This window comes from Chionomys nivalis, chromosome 4, assembly GCF_950005125.1.
Source record: "Chionomys nivalis chromosome 4, mChiNiv1.1, whole genome shotgun sequence".
Classification (NCBI taxonomy): domain Eukaryota; kingdom Metazoa; phylum Chordata; class Mammalia; order Rodentia; family Cricetidae; genus Chionomys; species Chionomys nivalis.
Genome location: NC_080089.1, coordinates 65205005 through 65224108, shown reverse-complemented (window position 1 = coordinate 65224108; position 19104 = coordinate 65205005). Strand labels below are relative to the sequence as shown.

Here is a 19104-nt window from a genome sequence, read left to right as displayed (position 1 = left end):
TTTGATGAAATAAAATTAACCTGTGTTCGGGAGGCTGAGTCAGCAACCGACAGAAGTGGCAGGGAGGTGCCAGGTAGAGAACGTTTTTTTAAGAGGACGTGAGGAGAAGCAGAAACAACAAGAGGGCTCCAAAGCTACAGAGAAAAGCTGGTCTAAAAAAAAAAAAAAAAAAAAAAAAAAAAAAAAAAGAGGAGTTTGGAACTAGCCTAAACAATATAGTGAGACTCCATCTCTTTAAAAAATTCTAAGAGCGCCGGGCGGTGGTGGCGCACGCCTTTAATCCCAGCACTTGGGAGGCAGAGGCAGGCGGATCTCTGTGAGTTCGAGACCAGCCTGGTCTACAAGAGCTAGTTCCAGGACAGGCTCCAAAACCACAGAGAAACCCTGTCTCGAAAAACCAAAAAAAAAAAAAAAAAAAAAAAAAATTCTAAGAGCACCACATTCAATGGACTTAAAAGAGGAGCTTATACATATGTTTTATGTCTGTTAATGTCTTTGCGCGCCTGAGGTAATGTGTACCATGTGCACATACATGCAGGAGCCCTTGGAGTTTAGAAAAGAACATTGGACTCCTCTGGAATTGGAGGTAGAAGCAGTTGTGAGCTACCATGTGGGTGCTAGAAACCAAACTTAGGTCCTCTGCAAGAGCAGTAACATTCTTAACGGCTAAGGTCTCTCCAGCCTCCAAAGAAGTGCTTTTAGGGCTGGAGAGAGAGCACAGAGGTTAAGAGCATTGCCTGCTCTTTCAAAGGTCCTGAGTTCAATTCCCAGCAACCACATGGTGGCTCACAACCATCTATAATGGGGTCTGGTGCCCTCTTCTGGCCTGCAGACATACACACAGACAGAATATTGTATACATAATAAATAAATATTTTTTTTAAAAAAAGATGTTTCTTAATTTACCAAGTAACTACTATGAAGTGTTAATTTCCCTTTCTAAGATCCCTCAACATGGGGCTGGAGAGATGGCTCAGCGGTTAAGAGCATTGCCTGCTCTTCCAAAGGTCCTGAGTTCAATTCCCGGCAACCACATGGTGGCTCACAACCATCTGGATTGAGGTCTGGTGCCCTCTTCTGGCCTGCAGACATACACACAGACAGAATATTGTATACATAATAAATAAATAAATATTTTAAAAAAAATAAGATCCCTCAACTTTCCCAATATGCGATTTTTGAAAATTTGTCTATACAATAAATTTGCCTTCATAATAAAATCTAAATTTTATTTTATTTTTATTTTTTGGTTTTTTGAGACATGGTTTGTCTGTGCCTTTGGAGCCTGTCCTGGAACTAGCTTTTGTAGACCAGGCTGGCCTCAAACTCACAGAGATCCACCTGCCTCTGCCTCCCGAGTGCTGGGATTAAAGGTGTGTACCACCACCACCACCCGGCTAAAATCTAAATTTTATTATGAAATTATAAAACCTTTTATTATAAAATACTAACCTGATATAAATATAGACAATACTGAAGAACAGAAAAGTGATTTAGAATAGTGAAATTCTCATTTTCCTCATTATTTTTATTATATTATTCATGCAGCAAAATGAGCAACACTACAATTTTAAACTGGCTATCTTTCTTTTCTACTCTTGGTTAAAAAATTTTTCATACAAATATGCAACTTAACGCCATCCTTAATACAGTCTCTCCTGTCACTGTTTCAGGATGTGGGTCAATTTCTTTTTTTTTTTTTTTTTTTTTTTTTTTTTTTTTTTTTTGGTTTTTCGAGACAGGGTTTCTCTGTGGTTTTGGAGCCTGTCCTGGAACTAGCTCTGTAGACCAGGCTGGTCTCGAACTCACAGAGATCCGCCTGCCTCTGCCTCCCGAGTGCTGGGATTAAAGGCGTGCGCCACCACTGCCCGGCATGTGGGTCAATTTCTACTGGTACAGAAAACTTAAAAATTTTAAAGCTACATATATCTCATTCTTTTTTTTTTTTTTTTTATATATCTCATTCTTTGTGGCCTATCAAAAATGACTCAGAAATATATTTTATGGCCCAAACCAATGCAAACCCAATACTGCAATGTGCTAATAAAAGTAAATGCTCTGCAATCAATAACAAGTAAATGATTATTATTTCAGCATATCTCCGCTATAGAGAAGTAAGTATGGTTTAACAAGATCAAGGGTAGGGTTCGAGGCCAGCTTGGTCTACAGAGCGAGTTCCAGGACAACTAGGGCTGTTACACAGAGAAACCCTGTCTCAAAAAACAAAACAAAATAAAAACCAACAACAACAACAAAAAAAGGTCAAGAGTAGAGAAAATACTGACTCACAGAAGGGTTGAAATAGTAAAGCAATGGGCCTCAAATCCAGGAATATATGGCATAAATGCCTCAATTTCTTTATTGATAGAATAGGAATGACCTCTAAAGAACAAAAACCAATCTAATCAGAGATGTGGAACTACCCATCAGGAGTTCTTTACCCTTATCCCTGTTCATTCTATAAAACAGCTTCAAGGTAGCTTATGAAAAGGCAGAGCTTATTAAATAAAAGTAGCTAGATACAAAATAACTTAATAAGAGACCACTTCTCAGAACCACACACAGGGCTGAAGGAGTTGGGCCTTACACATTCACATTAAACTGATAACCCTGAAAAGAACTCCAGTGTGCTTCACTCTGGCTTAAAAGCTAGTTTACCTTTATTCATTACAACTATAATAGGACCAGAAACTTTTCCCTTCTTTTCTGTGATGCTATACTGAATTGTTTGTTTGTTTGTTTGTTTCTGATACAGGGTTTCTCTATATAACAGCCCTGGATGGTCTGGAACCTACCTTGTAGATCAGGTTGGCCTCAAACTCACAAAAATACACCTGCCTCTGCCTCCCAAGTACTGGGTTCCATGACCCTCACCAAATTTCTTTATCAAAGAATTATAGTATGATGGAAGCTGTGGAAATGGCTCAGTCTATAAAGTCTTAGTGATGAAGTATGAGGGCCTGAGTTTAGTCTCAGGAACCCAAGTAAAAAGACAGGCATAATGACACACAAAAATAATTCAAGTGCTGGGGAAACAGAGGCAGACAAGATGAATCATAAATTAGGGTTGATTGGATAGCAAATTCAATTAAGTGATAAGTCCCCGGTCCTAGAGAAAGATATAGTCTATAAAATCAAGGTGGGAGAGGGGAAAGATGGCTTATCAGTTAAGAGCAGAAAACCTGAGTTCAGTTACCAGCAACCCACATCACGCAGCTCAGATGCCTGTAACTTCAACTATAAGGGAATCTGACATCTCTGGCCTACAAGGACACCTGCATTCAGGTACACAATGCCACAAACATACATGAAATTTAAAATAAAAAAATCTGAATGTGGTAGTTCATGTCTTTAAGCCCAATGTCTGGAGGCAGAGACAGGTGGATCTCTGTGAGTTCAATGCCAATTTGCTGTACTGTATAAAGTGGGTTCTAGACCCACAGGGCTACATTGTAGTAGCATTTCATTTGTATTTTAATAAATAAAGCTTAAATGAAGATCAGAAAAGTAAAACAGCCATACTGACCACCCTTACAGACCAGGCAGCAATGACAAACACCTTAAATCCCAGTAGCCACACTAGCCTGCCATAGAAACCAGGTGTTAGTGTGCACGCCCTTAATCCCAGAACTAGAGAGGATTATAAAATGGGAAGAGACAGGTCTCAGTCTCATTCTGAGGTTTCCTGGAAGCAGGATCACTATTTTTGGACTGAGATTGAGGTAAGAGCCAGTGGCTGACTGTTTTGTTTTTCTGACCTTCAGGTTGAACCCCAATTTCTGTCTCTGAGCTTCACTACATAGTGAGACCCTATCTCAAATGAAGAAACAAAACCTTTGGGCTAGAGAGATGACTGAGACATTAAAAGGACTAGCTGCTCTTCCAGAGGACCCAGGTTCAATTCCCAGCACTCACATGGTACCTCACAACCCTCATTTCCAGAGGTTCTGACTATCTCTTCTAACCTTCATGGGCATCAGGAGCACATATGATACACATACATACAAAATCAAATAAATAAGTCTAAAAAAATTAAGGAGAAACAACCTTTTGGTGCACACCTTTAATCCCATCACTTAGAAGACAGAGGTAGATGGATTTCTATGAATTCAAAGCCAGTGTGATCTATAAAGTTAGATCCAGGTCAGCCAAGATTACATAGCAAAACCCTGTATAAATAACTAAAGCAAACATACTCATCTTGCAGAGGACTGCAGATTAGTTCCCAGCACCCACAATGGGCAGCTTACAACCACCTGTACCACCTGCGTCAGGGGAGCTGACATCCTCTTCTGAACTCTGAGGGCAAATGTGCACATAGACACACAAATAAATAAAAATAAATCTTGGACTGGAGACATGGGTCAGTGGTTAGGTGATGTGGGATGCCCTTCTATATGCTGTGAATATGTTTTATTATCACTAGTTAATAGAGAAGCTGATTTGGCCAATAGCCAGGCAGAATAGAGCCAGGCAGTCCAAACAGATACATAGGGAGAAGAAAGGCAGAGTCAGGGAGATGCCAGCAGTCACTAGAGAAACAAGATGTGAGGTAATGCCAAAGCCATGAGGCAATACATAGAAAAATAAATAGGTTGATTTTAGGTTGATTTAAGATGTAAGAGCTAGTTAGCAATAAGCCTGAGTCATAGGCCAAACAGTTTGTAATTAATATTAAGCCTCAGAATGGGTATTTGGGAACTGGCAGGCGGGAGAGAAACCTCCAGTTACAGTTAAAAGCATTTGCTACTCTTTTTTTTTTTTTGGTTTTTCGAGACAGGGTTTCTCTGTGGCTTTGGAGCTTGTTCTGGAACTAGCTCTGTAGACCAGGCTGGTCTCAAACTCACAGAGATCCACCTGCCTCTGCCTCCCGAGTACTGGGATTAAAGGCGTGCGCCACCACCACCTAGCCATTTGCTACTCTTCCAGTGGATATGAGTTCAGTACCAAAGACCTGAGCACCTATATCAGGTGGCTCATAACTGTAACTCAGCTCTAGGGGGATTCAACACCTCTGGCTTCCACATGTGTGCACACACACAAACACCCCTATACATAATTTAAATAATAAAAAATATGGTGGAAAGCTGCTGCAAAAAGACACCCAAGGTTCACCTCTGCCTCCACATGCATCTGTGTGATAGAGGCAGAATAATCAGCACATGGTAAGTTCAATGACAGTTCAAGCTATGTAAAACTCTGAAAATCATCAACAGCAACAGTAACAAAATCCCACAGACAAATGAAATCAAAGACAGTATAGGCTACCTGAAACTCTGTCTCAAAAATAACAGCAACAGTAACAAAATTCCACAGAAAAACAAACCCACAAAATATTAAAATACCAAACTTAAAATTTCCCTACAGTAATATTAAGAAATATTTATACCTTGTTATAAAGTTTTAAAACATTGAAGCTTTCAGGAATGGCCATGTTTTAACTTTGTAGAACCCTATAATAGTTGAAAGTCTTGAAGAGTTATTATTGTTTATGATAGTTGAATGTTACTGCTTAAATTAAAATTATATTTTCAAAGGAACAACCCAAGAGTTCAATGAAAATTACTGCCATTAAAAAAAAATAGTAGTAGTCTGGTAGTGGTGGCTCATAACTTTAATCCCAGCACTCTGAGTTTGAGGCCAGCCTGGGCTATAGAGGGAGTTCTAGGATAGCCATGGCTACACAGAGAAACCCTCTTTCAAGAAACAAAACAAAAACAACAAAAAGAAAAAAAAAAAAGGAAAGAAAAAAAGTAAGGCTTGGGAGACAAGTTAGCTAATAAAAAATGCTTACTATGAAAATATGAGGACTTGAGTTCAAGTCCTAAGCACCCACCTAAAAAAAGCCAAGCATGAATGAATGTGCTTGCCTGAAACCCAGCACTGGGCAGCGGAGAAAGGTGGATCCTGACAACTTCCTGGTCAGACAGCCTTGCCAGAAGAGCAAGCTTCCAGTTTAGTGAGAACCTGTCTGAAGGCAGAAGGTAGAGAACGACAGAGGAAGATACCTGATGTCTTCCTATGTCCTCCACATATATGGATGCAACCCACACACACATATACTCACAGGCAGGCATACTCACATACACACACAAACACATTTAATTAGTGTTTTTACATACATATAATAAGAAAAATATACATTATGTCAAAAGTAATACTACTATATCTTTTATACCCCTGACATTACAACTAAATTACACCAAATTCAATATTATAAAAAAATCATATATATATATATATGCTATAGTTTTTGGAAAATTAAGTTCCATATGATACCCTGTTTCTAGGACTAGCCCTTTACTATTAATGGCTATATTATTGATATGGAACATGTCATTTTTTTATTGAGCACAATAGAATTATCTCAACTAGAGGTGTGAACTCTCTTTCGGTCACTCCAGTTAAAGTACAATGAAATTCTCCCACTTTTGTGACTGGTAATTCTAAAAGTGGGAGTTCCTAAAAATGTAAGGAATATACTTTAAGTGGTAAGGACTAAGGAGAGTTGATGTTTGGCTCTTCCCAAATAAAAATGTATTTGATGAATCTGAATACTCTAGTATATCCTAATATACTTCAGTATGAAAAGAAAAATATTCAAGAAATCCAAAGTTGAATAGAAAGAATATTCTATAAAAATGAATGAAATGTTGATGAACTAAGAACTAAAAATTCTGAATTCTAAACAGAGGTAAGCCCCTAACCCAATCAATATCTCTTAATCATAAACTGGCATGACTATTCAAATATAAGTAATAAAATGCTTGAAAAACTTTAAAAAGTTGTTTTAAAGTAAAGTGAAAAAAATTTATTGTCCTAACCTGCTCCACACACAAATACCAATGGTTCTGAAATCAGTACTGGTAAGTATGGCAACTTAAACTGAAAGTATGCTTAGTAACTGCAAGGCAGTATTTCAAGGACTAATCTCAGCTTAATCATAGCTGAATGCGTAAAGACATTTATGCTGTCGGTGCTGTCCTAACAAGAAGCTAAATTTCAGGGTATTGCACAGCCTTGCTTGTGAGAAAGCTAAAATGTCAAGATCTAAAGAAAACTTTTAACTATATAAAATGCAGTAAAAGCAGATATGCTTTATTAAATGCTAGTTACACTGAGCAAATCTCACATTTCTAGAGTAGATACTCAGCTCCTACGTTAGCAAATAAGGCTAATCAGAGCTGTTAATGGCCAGGCTAAGCACTGTGGGAATATCCTAATAGAAAAACAGCCAAACCTAGCAGTTTTTCTCTGTGTCTGTCTGTTTCTCTCTTCTGTTGCGGAATATTATTTGAACTAGGTAGAGATGCATTACATTTGTTTCTGCTGCAGAATATTACTTTAACTATGTGAAAATGTGTTATATTTGTTTATGCTGTATTTAATGATGTAAAGATGTGTGATATTTGTTTCACCTTGCCTGACTAAGGCACTTGATTGGTCTAATAAAAAGCTGAACAGTACCAGTAGCTAGGCAGGAGAGGGATGTGTGGGGAGGCAGGGAATAAGGAGGAGAAATCTATGCTCCAGAGAAGAGGAGAATGATGGAGAGAGGGACACACCTGGGGCCAGAGACAGCCGGAAAGATATACAGAGAAAGAAAAGGAGGGAGGGAGGAAGGAAGGAAAAAGAAAGGGAGAAAGGTAAAAAATCCTGAGGCAAATGTAGATAAAAAGAACAGATTACAATAAGAGTTAAGATAAGGCTGAGCATTATAACTGATAGTGAGTCTCCACATCATGGTTTGGGAGCTGGTTGGTGGCCCAAAAGAAAAAAGCCTGATACTCTCTCTCTCTCTCTCTCTCTCTCTCTGAAAATGAGGACTTTTCCATTTTTCTTTTCTGTATTTAAGGGAAAAATTTCAAAATAATAAGTATTTATTAAGCTAATGGAATAGATTTAAATAGTCACATACAATAAATGACTTTGAAATATACTTTGGAAGCACATTCTACAAACAATTATATAATAACTATACGGGAGAAGGGAGTGTCCAGAAGAGATGAGTAGAAAATATAAATGCAGGGAAAAACGTTGCAAAAAGAGACAGAAACAAACAAAAAAGATAAAAAGAGAGAAAATAAAAGCTAAACAGCCAAAGTCCTTCCTAAAAAAAAACCATAGTTTTGTAAAACTTCACTTATTTGTGTATACACATGTGGTGCATTCATGCCACAGCACACGTGTGGAGGTCAGAGAACAACCTGAAACAATCAGTTCTCTCCTTCCACTATGTGGGTCCCAGAAATTGAATTCAGGTCGCAAGGCTTGGGGCAAATACCTTTATCTATTGAGCCCTCCCACTAACCCACGATTTTTTGTCAAAGACAGGGTTTCTCTGTGTAGTCGTGGCTGTCCTGAAACTCAGAGGTCCACCTGCCTCTGCCTCCCAAGTGCTGAAATTAAAGGCGAGTGCCACCACCACCTGGCTCACATTTTTAAAAATGTATGTGCAATGTACCCATGAGTGATATTAGGCCACAAAGCACAATATATTTTAAAATTTATTTTAAGAGACAAACCATACAAAATATTCTTTATAATCACAATGGAATGAAATTAGACAATTAGCAAACAAAAAACAGAGAATTCATAAACATATAAAAGGCAAAAAGCACATTCAATACCAACAATACCAAGAAGAAATCACAAGGAGAAAATAATTAGCACTCAAGAGTCTGAGGTAAGATGATGTCATATGCCTTTAATCCTAGCACTTGCGGGGAGGCAAACACAGGCAGAACTCTGTGAGTTCAAGGCCAGCCTGGTCTACAGAGCAATTTCCAGAACAGCCAGAGATACATGTTTGAGACCTCATCTTAAGAAAAAAAAAGACAGAATGACTTCTCGGGACTTACACATTTTAACCACCTCAATCTCTCTCCAAGCTTACTAGCCCCATAGATCAGTTATCAAAGACCTACCAACTCTCAAAAATCATTTAACCCTGGAGTTTTCTTTTAAAGATTTATTTATTATGTATACAGTGTTCTACCTGTACACCAGAACAGGGCACCAGATCTCATTATAGATGGTTATGAGCCACACCATGTGGTTGCTGGGAATTGAACTCAGGACCTCTGGAAGGGCAGTCAGTGCTCTTAACCTCTAAGCCATCTCTCTAGCTCCCAACCCTTGGGTTTTTAAAGCAAGTGAAGAGTCCCAGATCCACAGTACTAAAGGTCAACTACTCAACCATTTCAAAGACATGCATCCAAACGTTAGACAGCAAGTCTCATCCACGTAAAATCAACAAATCATGAATCCATGCAGATATGGAATAAGTATATTTTGTTGACTCTGTTGACTGTTCATGTCTTCATGACTAAGAGGTTAATAATTCTGTGCACTCAGTGGTGGTGGTGCACACTTTTAATCCTAGCATTTGGGAGGCAAACGCAGGTGCATCTCTGTGAGTCTGAGGTTAGCCTAGTCTACAGAGCTAGTTCCAGGACATGCAGGGCTACACAGAGAAACCCTGTCTCAAACAAAAACAAAAACAAAAATGTGCACTTATAGTAAATTTTCAGTTGATGCTGATGCTGCTAGTTAAGATATGATAGCTACAGAGGATGATGTCATATGTCTTTAGTCCGAGCAGTTGGGAGACAGAGATAGTGGATCTCTTATGAGTTAGAGGCCAGTTTGGTCTGCATAGCAAGTTCCAGGCCAGACAGGGTTACACTGCAAAACTCAGTCTGAAACAAAACAAAACAAAAATCAAACAAATATGTTCAGCTGCAACAAAAAAGAAGGCAAATACATAAAAGCCTATAATTCCAAGAATAAATCACAGGACAAAAATTAGATAATTATCGCTCGGGAGGTTGAAATAAAAGGAAAAGTGCAAAGCCACCAGCACCACTTTAAAGAAACAAACCAAAAGCCCAGACCCTGGCCAAATTGTGACACACATCCTTAATCCCAGCATTCAGGAGGGAGGGGCAGAAAGATCTCTATGAGTTTGAGGCCACTCTAGTCAATAGAGTTCCAGGATAGCCAAGGCTACAAAAGAGAGAACCCTCATCTCAAACCACCCTCACCCCACCGACAGCAACAAAACAAAAAACAAAAACAAACCCAGACCCTATTCTGCCACCTTATATTTACTTCTCCTTATATTAGGAATAGTTTTGGTTTTTTTGTTGTTGTTTTGATTTTTATCAAATGTACCTTGGGATGTGCCCTATTAATCCTCATCTTTAGTTACTCTAATCCATTTTCTTACAAAATCAAATCATTGAGAGTCCTATGGCTCTCAATACTGCCTGCCCAACTACAAACATTTGAAAAGCGTTGGTTTTTAAACATTTGTTTATTGGCGTGTCTGTCTGTCTGTCTGTCAAGGACATGTGTGTGTGTGCACATGCCGGAGCACATGTGCAAGACAGAGGACAATTTTGTGGAGTTGGGTCTTTCCTTTCATCTTACACAGGTTTGTGGCTAAATAGAAATCAGCAAGCACTTTTACCCTCAAAGCCATCTTACCAGAAAAAAAATTGAGTTTGAGGTCAACATGAGCTACACCAAAACATGAAGAAATATAAAAATTTTGTCTCCAGAATGAATGAATGAATGAATGTATTTTCCCCCTGGATGAATAAGCTTCCCCTGGTAAATTTAATGAAGTTCTCTAGCCTGACTCTCCTTCCCATCAGAATTATCGCCCCTTTATATTCCTGCAGTACTCAGAGATTGTATCAAGTTTGCACTTGCTACTCTACCTTTGAAGTCTTTCTCCAACTTAATCAATAAAAGTACACACCAGAGCCGGGCGGTGGTGGCGCACGCCTTTAATCCCAGCACTTGGGAGGCAGAGGTAGGCGGATCTCTGTGAGTTCGAGACCAGCCTGGTCTACAAGAGCTAGTTCCAGGACAGGCTCCATAGCCACAGAGAAACCCTGTCTCGAAAAACCAAAAAAAAAAAAAAAAAAAAAAAAAAAAGTACACACCAGTCTTCAGTTTTTTATCACTATAGTACAAGTATAGTGACGGATACAGGGTAGCAACATTAGTTCCTCATTTAGTATTGATTCAATTTAGAATTCAGAGCCTGGGACTAATATAGTAATATTTTGTTTATGATCTAATAAATAAAGCTTGCCTGAAGATCAGAGTGCAAAGCTAGCCACACTAGTCAGCCATGCAGGCCAAGCAGTGGTGGCACACACCTTTAATCCCAGCATACACAGTAGTTAGCCATAGGGGCTGGGCAGTGGTGGTACATGCTTTTAATACCAGCAGTAGAAAGGAAAACAAGGCGGGATGAGACAGGAACTCACCCTGAAGATTTCCTAGAGGTAAAAGTTCTCTAGTGGTTGGCTGCTTTGCTTCTCTGATCTTTCAGCTTGAAACCCATTATCTATCTCTGGGTTTTTATTATTTGTGCTACAGGCTGGAGAGATGGCTCAGAAGTTAAGAGCCATGTCTTCCAAAGGTCCGGAGTCCAATTCCCAGCAACCACATGGTGGCTTACAACCATCTGTAAAGACATCTGGTCCCCGCTTCTGGTTTGCAGGGATACAAGCAGGCAGAACACTATACACATAATTAAATAAATCCAAAAAAAAGGAACTCAAAGCTTGAAAATATTTCTAGTATATTCAATTCAGGAAATTATATCCTCTCCTTTTTAAATATAGTTATACAACGAACTCATTTTGAGTCAGTTAACTCCTTCCTTCCTACTAGATAAACTGGAGAGAAAATATTAATATCGATAATTAATAGTCTCCAAATGGCTTCCTAAGTTGCTTCCTTAGAGCAAATGGCTTTTCTAAATCCATTAAAGAATGTTTCAAAACAATTAAAGAATCAAAGCACACACATTTAAAGACGCTAAAGCCCCGAATAGTTGTATAATTTGTTTTCTCAACAGATGTGCATCCTTCAAGCCCTGAATTCACCAGATGCATATTAATCTGTACTTTTAATTTTTACATAACATGCCATTCTAGTTTTATAAATACACTATCATATAAAAGCAAAATTCAGGTATTGCTTTATAGCATTAACTAGCACTTGAGAGGCGGGAGGCAGGAAGATCAGGAGTTCAAGGCGGTCTATACAAGGTGAGAGTTTATCTAAAAACAAACAAACAAACAAACAAATAATGTGACGCTGCCCGTCAGTCCCAGAACTCAGGAGGCAAGGCCAGGCTAGCCTATCTAGTGAATTCCAAGCCAGTGCTACAGCACAAAACCGGCTTTGTCTCACAAGTGAAGGGAGGGTGTTGTAAAGGTAGTTATTTCTACAAGCCTTCAAAACCAAACAAGGCAAAACATATCCTAAAGGAAATTATGGACTGCAGTTAGCAATGTACCCACACATTTATTAATTGTAACAAATGCATCGTACTAATGTAAAATATGAAATGAATAGGTGAAACTATTTTTAAAAGGAGACATAAATAGAACTTTCTGTACTATCTGCTCAATTATTCTGTAAGTCAAAGCTAGTAAAAATATTAATAAAAAAAGAAAAACACAGTAAGGCATACACAGCCATACATGGCAAATGGTATCATTGTAGGCTACAGAAATTCTAGAAAAGTAAAAACAAAAAGCCAATACCCGCTCCTTTTCCCTGGCATTGATCATGCCTCTGTTCACTCACATCTTCATCAGAATGACCATAGGGAAATGGACCAAAAATTCAACTGGAAAACTAGTAGGAATCTGAAATGTAATCTGATTATCACAGACATTCAAGTACACACTGAATGCATGCACACACCCCTTTGCTCATTGCCAATCACAAGTATTTCATGATTTATTAAGAGGATATAAGCATGCATGGGCAGCCCATAAAATGATGGTTCTGTTGAACTTGTCCATATTGGGTTTCATGTTCTAAGTTGATGAGGACAACTGACCAGGTCTCTTCCTCAAGAGGGCACCAGATCTCATTACAGATGGTTGTGAACCACCAGGTGGTTGCTGGGAATTGAACTCAGGACCTTAGAAAGAACAGGAGTGCTCTTAACAGCTGAGCCATCATCTCTCCAGTCCCCCAGCTGATTTACATCCTCTTCAGCATTACCAGGGCATAAATTTCATTTTTCAAATCACTGAGTGGTAGTGGCACATGTCTTTAATCCCAGCACTTAGGAGGAAGAGGCAGGCAGACCTCTTCAGTGAGTTCCAGGCCAGCCAGAGCAGTAAAAAAGAGGATGTAAATCTCTGATACTTTTATTTGAAGGCCCAGAAGTCCTTTTACTGAATAAGGAGTTAGTATGTGTAGGAGAAACGGACATAGATCCAATGCTATGTCTCCTAGAAAAAAAAAATTTTTTTAAATATTTATTTATTATGTATACAGAGCATTCCTTCCATGTATGCCTGCAGGCCAGAAGAGGGCACCAGACCCCATTACAGATGGTTGTGAGCCACCATGTGGTTGCTGGGAATTGAACTCAGGACCTTTGAAAGAGCAGGCAATGCTCTTAACCTCTGAGCCATCTCTCCAGCCCCGTCTCCTAGAAAATTTATGCAGCATTTTGATTAAGGTATCAAACTGTAGTACTCTGACTTCCACAAGCACTAAAAGAGGTACTGTACCAAATCCTCTCTGGTGAAAAAGGCAATAGCTATTTTGTCCACCCACCTTCTCTGGCCATGCTGTAAAAGCCAAGAGAAAATCCTTTCCCAGAATGTCCACACCTCCATTGTGACAGGCAAAGAAAGAACAATTGCTATCGCTGGCATCCCAGCCCACACATAACTACACTGCCCACTTGAAGCTTCTAAGTGAGGGACAGACTACAGTGGTGTAGATAGTCCATCTGTCTTCCTACCTCACCAGAACATTCCTGCTGGAGACAAACGCGCAACTCTCTTCCGTCCAGATGGCTCTCTTCAGGCCATTTCTGGGATACCACATTAGTTCTCCTTTACAGCCTATCCAAGATGCCTGGCTCTCTCAGGTCATGCTAAGTACCAACTACTATAACCTCAGCATGCTTTTTTTCCAGTTGTGGAAGTCCAATAGCCCCTCCCTGGGGTTTATTTAGATTCAAATGTGACTAGAACCTGCCTGCCAAAATAATCCAAATTGAACTGGGCATACATTTTGGATGAAAACTAAGCTATAGTATATAGGTAAGGAAAAACTATTGCTACAAGGTGCTATAAAGTGGCTTTGTCACTAAATAAAAATTCTCAGCAGACTTTTGCTGGCTGTGATCTATCAAGTGAATAAAGATTTAGTCTAACAGTATCATTTATTCTAATACTCTCCTTTCTTTAACACAGCTTTCACCAAAATTAGACTATAGTAAGCAGGAACAAGAAAAATGGTTTATCAATGCTGGGCCTGGTGGCACAGCCTGTAATCTTAACACTTGTGAGATATCGGCAGCAGGATCAAAAACTTAGGGCCAGATGGGCTACATGGCAAGTTTGAAGCCAGCTTGGACTAATAAACAAGCAAACATTTAGCAAGATAATAAAAAAGATACAAGAAGCTAACTCACACACAGAAAATATTAAATAATTCAACAATTATCTTAAAGCAATGCCTCCTATTGTCCTATACAGCAACATAACAATCCAAGTCATTTAGTTACACATTCGCTTAGAGGAGTTGATATTATATAATTCAAATCTACTGGAGGTTTATATTTTTGAAAAATAATCTGATGAATTCAAAGCCATAAAATATGGAAGGGGTGAGGAAAGAAGGAATGTGAAACAGATGGTATCTAATTTTTCCCTTAGTCCATCTTGAACACAATCCCAATAATGTCAAAATCCAATTTAGCTTTCTAAATAAGTAATCTATAAAACTTAAAATGGTAATTCTCAACTAAATTCACTCTTTTTTTTTCCCCAGCTTCTCGGAGATTCTATATTAGGCATGAATGGGTAGAGTTAGCTATTAAGAGAAAAACTATCATTTTACAAATTCAAGGTTCTTCCAGGAAAGTCTACTATGTATGTAAAAACACTGAAGAAGTTTTTTTATCAAAAATTGGTCATACTGAAATCTAACTATGGGGGCTGGAGAGATGGCTCAGTTCTTCCGGAGGACCGGAATCAATTCCCAGCACTCATGTCAGCTAACAACGGTCTGGTCTGTAAGACCAAGATCTGGTCCCCTCACATACACATGCAGACAAAATACCAAGGCAAATAAAATAAAAATAATCATAAAAATTCTAGCTACATTGTCTTTTTTCTTAATATAAAGATCACTTAACTTGATAAGAAGCTAATTATTTCATTAAAATATACTGTTAGAAGCCAGGCGGTGGTGGCGCATGCCTTTAATCCCAGCACTTGGGAGACAGAGGCAGGCGGATCTCTGTGAGTTCGAGACCAGCCTGGTCTACAAGAGCTAGTTCCAGGACAGGCTCCAAAACCACAGAGAAACCCTGTCTCGAAAAACCAAAAAAAAAAAAAATACTGTTAGAAACAAGCTCAGGAGAGAACAGTCATGTGGCTGAAGTAAAAAACAAAGTATTTTCTGGACTTTTTTAAAAAAAAAAATTTTTTTATAGTGCATCAGTGTGAAGGTGTCAGATCACCTGGACCTGGAATTACAGACAGTTGTGAGCGCCATGCGGGTGCTGGGAATTAAAGAGCAGTCCATGCTCTTCACTGCCGAGCTATCTCTCCAGCCCCTTAAAATAACTTTTAACATTCCCACAATAACTCTTTTATTCATAATTTAACAGCAGCACAATACAATTAACTACTTTGCTTATTCTATGATTCTACTATATGGTGTGCATGTATGAATGTATATATGCATGTGTATGTTTCCCTACATATACCTCCTCTATCATGTCTAAATTTCTAAGACTATCAAAGACATGCTCAAAGGAGAGTCAGTAGTTTTAAAATTCCCTCACAAGCAAATTACACAACTGACAACTGCAAAGGTCTTTGGATTGGTCACATATTTCATGTGGAAAAGATCACCAAAGAAAGTATCTCCAACATTTTTTGCATGTATGGAATATAATTTAGGCAGAATTTTCATATCAACAGCTATTATCCTATTCCTTATATGAAAATAAGTGATTATTAACATTTTATTTAAAAGGCAGGTTAAAAAATGGGCACTGATAAAAGCAAAGACAATGTGATCTCAACTTTAAGATTCAAAAAGTCATGAAAAATAAGAATTCAAAAAACATGGGGGCTGGAGAGATGGCTCAGAGGTTAAGAGCACTGACTGCTCTTCCAGAGATCCTGAGTTCAATTCCCAGCAACCACATGGTGGCTCAGAACCATCTGTAATGAGATCTGGTGCCCTCTTCTGGCATGTGGGCATACATGGAGGCAGAACACTGTGTACATAATAAATAAATTTAAAAAAAAAATTAAAAAAAAATAGCAAAACCTTAGATTTATATTTAAGACTGCTCTCTAAAAAGGGCCATTTAAAATTTTGAATCATTTTACCAAAAATCCTCAACTATAGCAAAATATAATTCCAACTCGGCTTAAAACAGAGATATTGAAAATTTCTCTCAATTTTACAAAAAATGTGCAAACTTCTCTGAAAGGTCAAACCAGATTGAAAACCTCGTACCTACTTTTTTTTTTTTTTTTTTTTTTTTTTTTTTGTTTTGTTTTGTTTTTCAAGACAGGGTTTCTCTGTGGTTTTGGAGTCTGTCCTGGAACTAGCTCTTGTAGACCAGGCTGGTCTCGAACTCACAGAGATCTGCCTGTCTCTGCCTCCCGAGTGCTGGGATTAAAGGCGTCGTACCTACTTTTTATGCAAAAATAGTAAAGGGAGTTATTTATATTCAGCCTCTTTTGAGTACAAAGTACATTCGAAATGTTTCAAATTACTAACCACAAAGAAAACCTGTTAGTTGAAAATCTGACATAAGCTGGGTGTGGTGGTGCCTGCTTTTAGTCCCAGCATTCAGGGAGCAGAGGCAGATGGATCTCTGTGAGTTCCAGGTAAGCCTGGTCTACAAAATACGTTCCAAACCAACCAAAGCTATAGTGAGACCCTTTCTAAAGGAAAATGAAAAGTCCAACATAATAAGTTACATAGAACTGTTATTTTAAATCCACAAGGCAAATAAGTATATATCAAGATTTCATTTTCTAAGTTATTTCTACATTCTGATGACTAATGATTTAAAGGGAAAAATTTATTGTATTTTCATTTATTTTACAGTTTATATGTAAGAATTCTCTAGGTGAGGCATAGTTGTAATCCCAGCTCTTAAAGGAAATGAGTGTCTCAAGATCAAGGTCAGCCTGAGTTATATACTGAGACTGTCTCAAAAAACAAAACAGAATTAAATTAAATTTTCCTAATACTATAAACTAAATCTAACTAAGATGACTCATGCAAGTGATGTTGACCTTAATCTTAAAATTACAACTACTTTCTATTTTATGTTCCAAGTCTAACAGCCTTTAAGAAGACATGATGTTAAGATTTAAATATATAATTTTTAAATATATATATTTTTTTACTTCCATCCATATATAACTGTGGTTTATATGAAAAATATCTATCAAATGTACTTTGGTCATTTCAAGATAAAAAACATACAGTATGTACTACACGCTTTAAGAAACTAGGTGGTGGCGCACGCCTTTAATTCCAGCACTCGGGAGGCCGAGGCAGGCGGATCTCTGTGAGTTCGAAGCCAGCCTGGTCTACAAGAGCTAGTTCCGGGACAGGCACCAAAGCTACAGAGAAACCCTGCCCCGAAAAACCAAAGAAAAAAAAAGAAACGAAAAGAAAAGAAACTATTGAAGCTAGGCAGTGGTGGCTCTCTCCTTTAACTCCAGCACTCAGGAGGAAGAGGCAGTCGAATCTCTGTGCGTGGTCTACAAGAGCTAGTTCCAGGACAGGCTCCAAAGCCTGTCTCGAAAAAAAAAAAAAAAGAAAGAAAGAAAGAAAAAGAAACCCTTCAAAATGTTCTCTTTGAACATTACCATCCAGTTCCCTTTTCAAAATCCTCTTCCACTAAGTTGGGCTACTCTAACTACGTAATGACAATCTTGAAATTCAAAGGTGCTTGTTTTAAATGGAGTTATATAAACAATCACCTCTCTTATAACACTGATTAAAATTTAACTCCTATTTGTGAAGAGACTGAAACTGCTATAGTCTATGACTTGACCAAGGTCAACAACTCGCAAGAGGCACAGGCTGATTCATTCCCAGAATTATCTTTCTCAAAGCCAACATTTCCACTTGAGTACAATTATCTCCTTAAAAGATTAAGAGACAGCTCAACAGCGGAGACAGACTCTCTCCAAATGTTCACTTGTTGTTCTAAGACATATATCACTAAACTACCTACAATTCGGTCAGCTAAACAGAATGAAGAGAGTATTTCTGATTCGTTTAAACCACAGGTTTGGCAGATGAAAAAAGGCTGAAAATACTTGCCTCAACATGTCTCATCTAGACCTCCATTTACATAGATTTGTGTGTGTGTGTGTTTTAAGCATGTACATTTATAAGGCTACGTTTGAATAGATGCTTTCCAGTATTCCACTTTTCTAAGAAAATTCATACCAGATACACACATATCGCTCCGGGAGACTGCTAGAATATGCCATTCTGGCCATTTGCAAATATCCGAAATACCATCCAGGGGCAACAAACCCAGTTCCACACTCTTTTCTTTTATGATGTGATGCGTGCCCACTTGGGGGACAACCGCTCCTATAGGGCGCCGGGGCGAGGGAGCGATAAAGGAAGAAGCGGGGGAAGCGCACGGAAGTTGGGTGGAGGGAGGTCTCATTACCCACTCTTCTGCCCTAGCTCTGCCAAGGGCGGCTCCGCGATGCCCAGCAGACACGAAATCCCTACAAGTCCTCGAAGCCCGGCTCTGCCCCAGCAGAAAGGGTCCGGGACGCGGACAGTGTGAAGTATGGGATGACCACAGCCATCCAGCAAAGTCCGTACCACCCTGATTTCGGCCTTGAATGATGCTCCCCCTCCCTCCCCTTTCGGAGCGGGAGCGGGCACTCCAGGTGGGAAACTCCCGGTTTGCATTGACCGAAGTCTCTGCCTCAGAAAGGCAGCCTCCTGCGACCGAGTCTAACCGGCCACCCACAACTCTTCGCTCGCAAGGTCCCTGGTCCCTCCATCCCGCCCCCGCAACTCGCCACA

General features: G+C 38.9%; 1 protein-coding gene across 4 annotated transcripts in view; it reads right to left on the bottom strand.

Moving 5' to 3' along the window:
• The window catches only part of Csnk1g1 (casein kinase 1 gamma 1), a 135994-nt gene that overhangs the window by 116595 nt on the left and 295 nt on the right, over positions 1-19104 (bottom strand). The window lies entirely within an intron of this gene.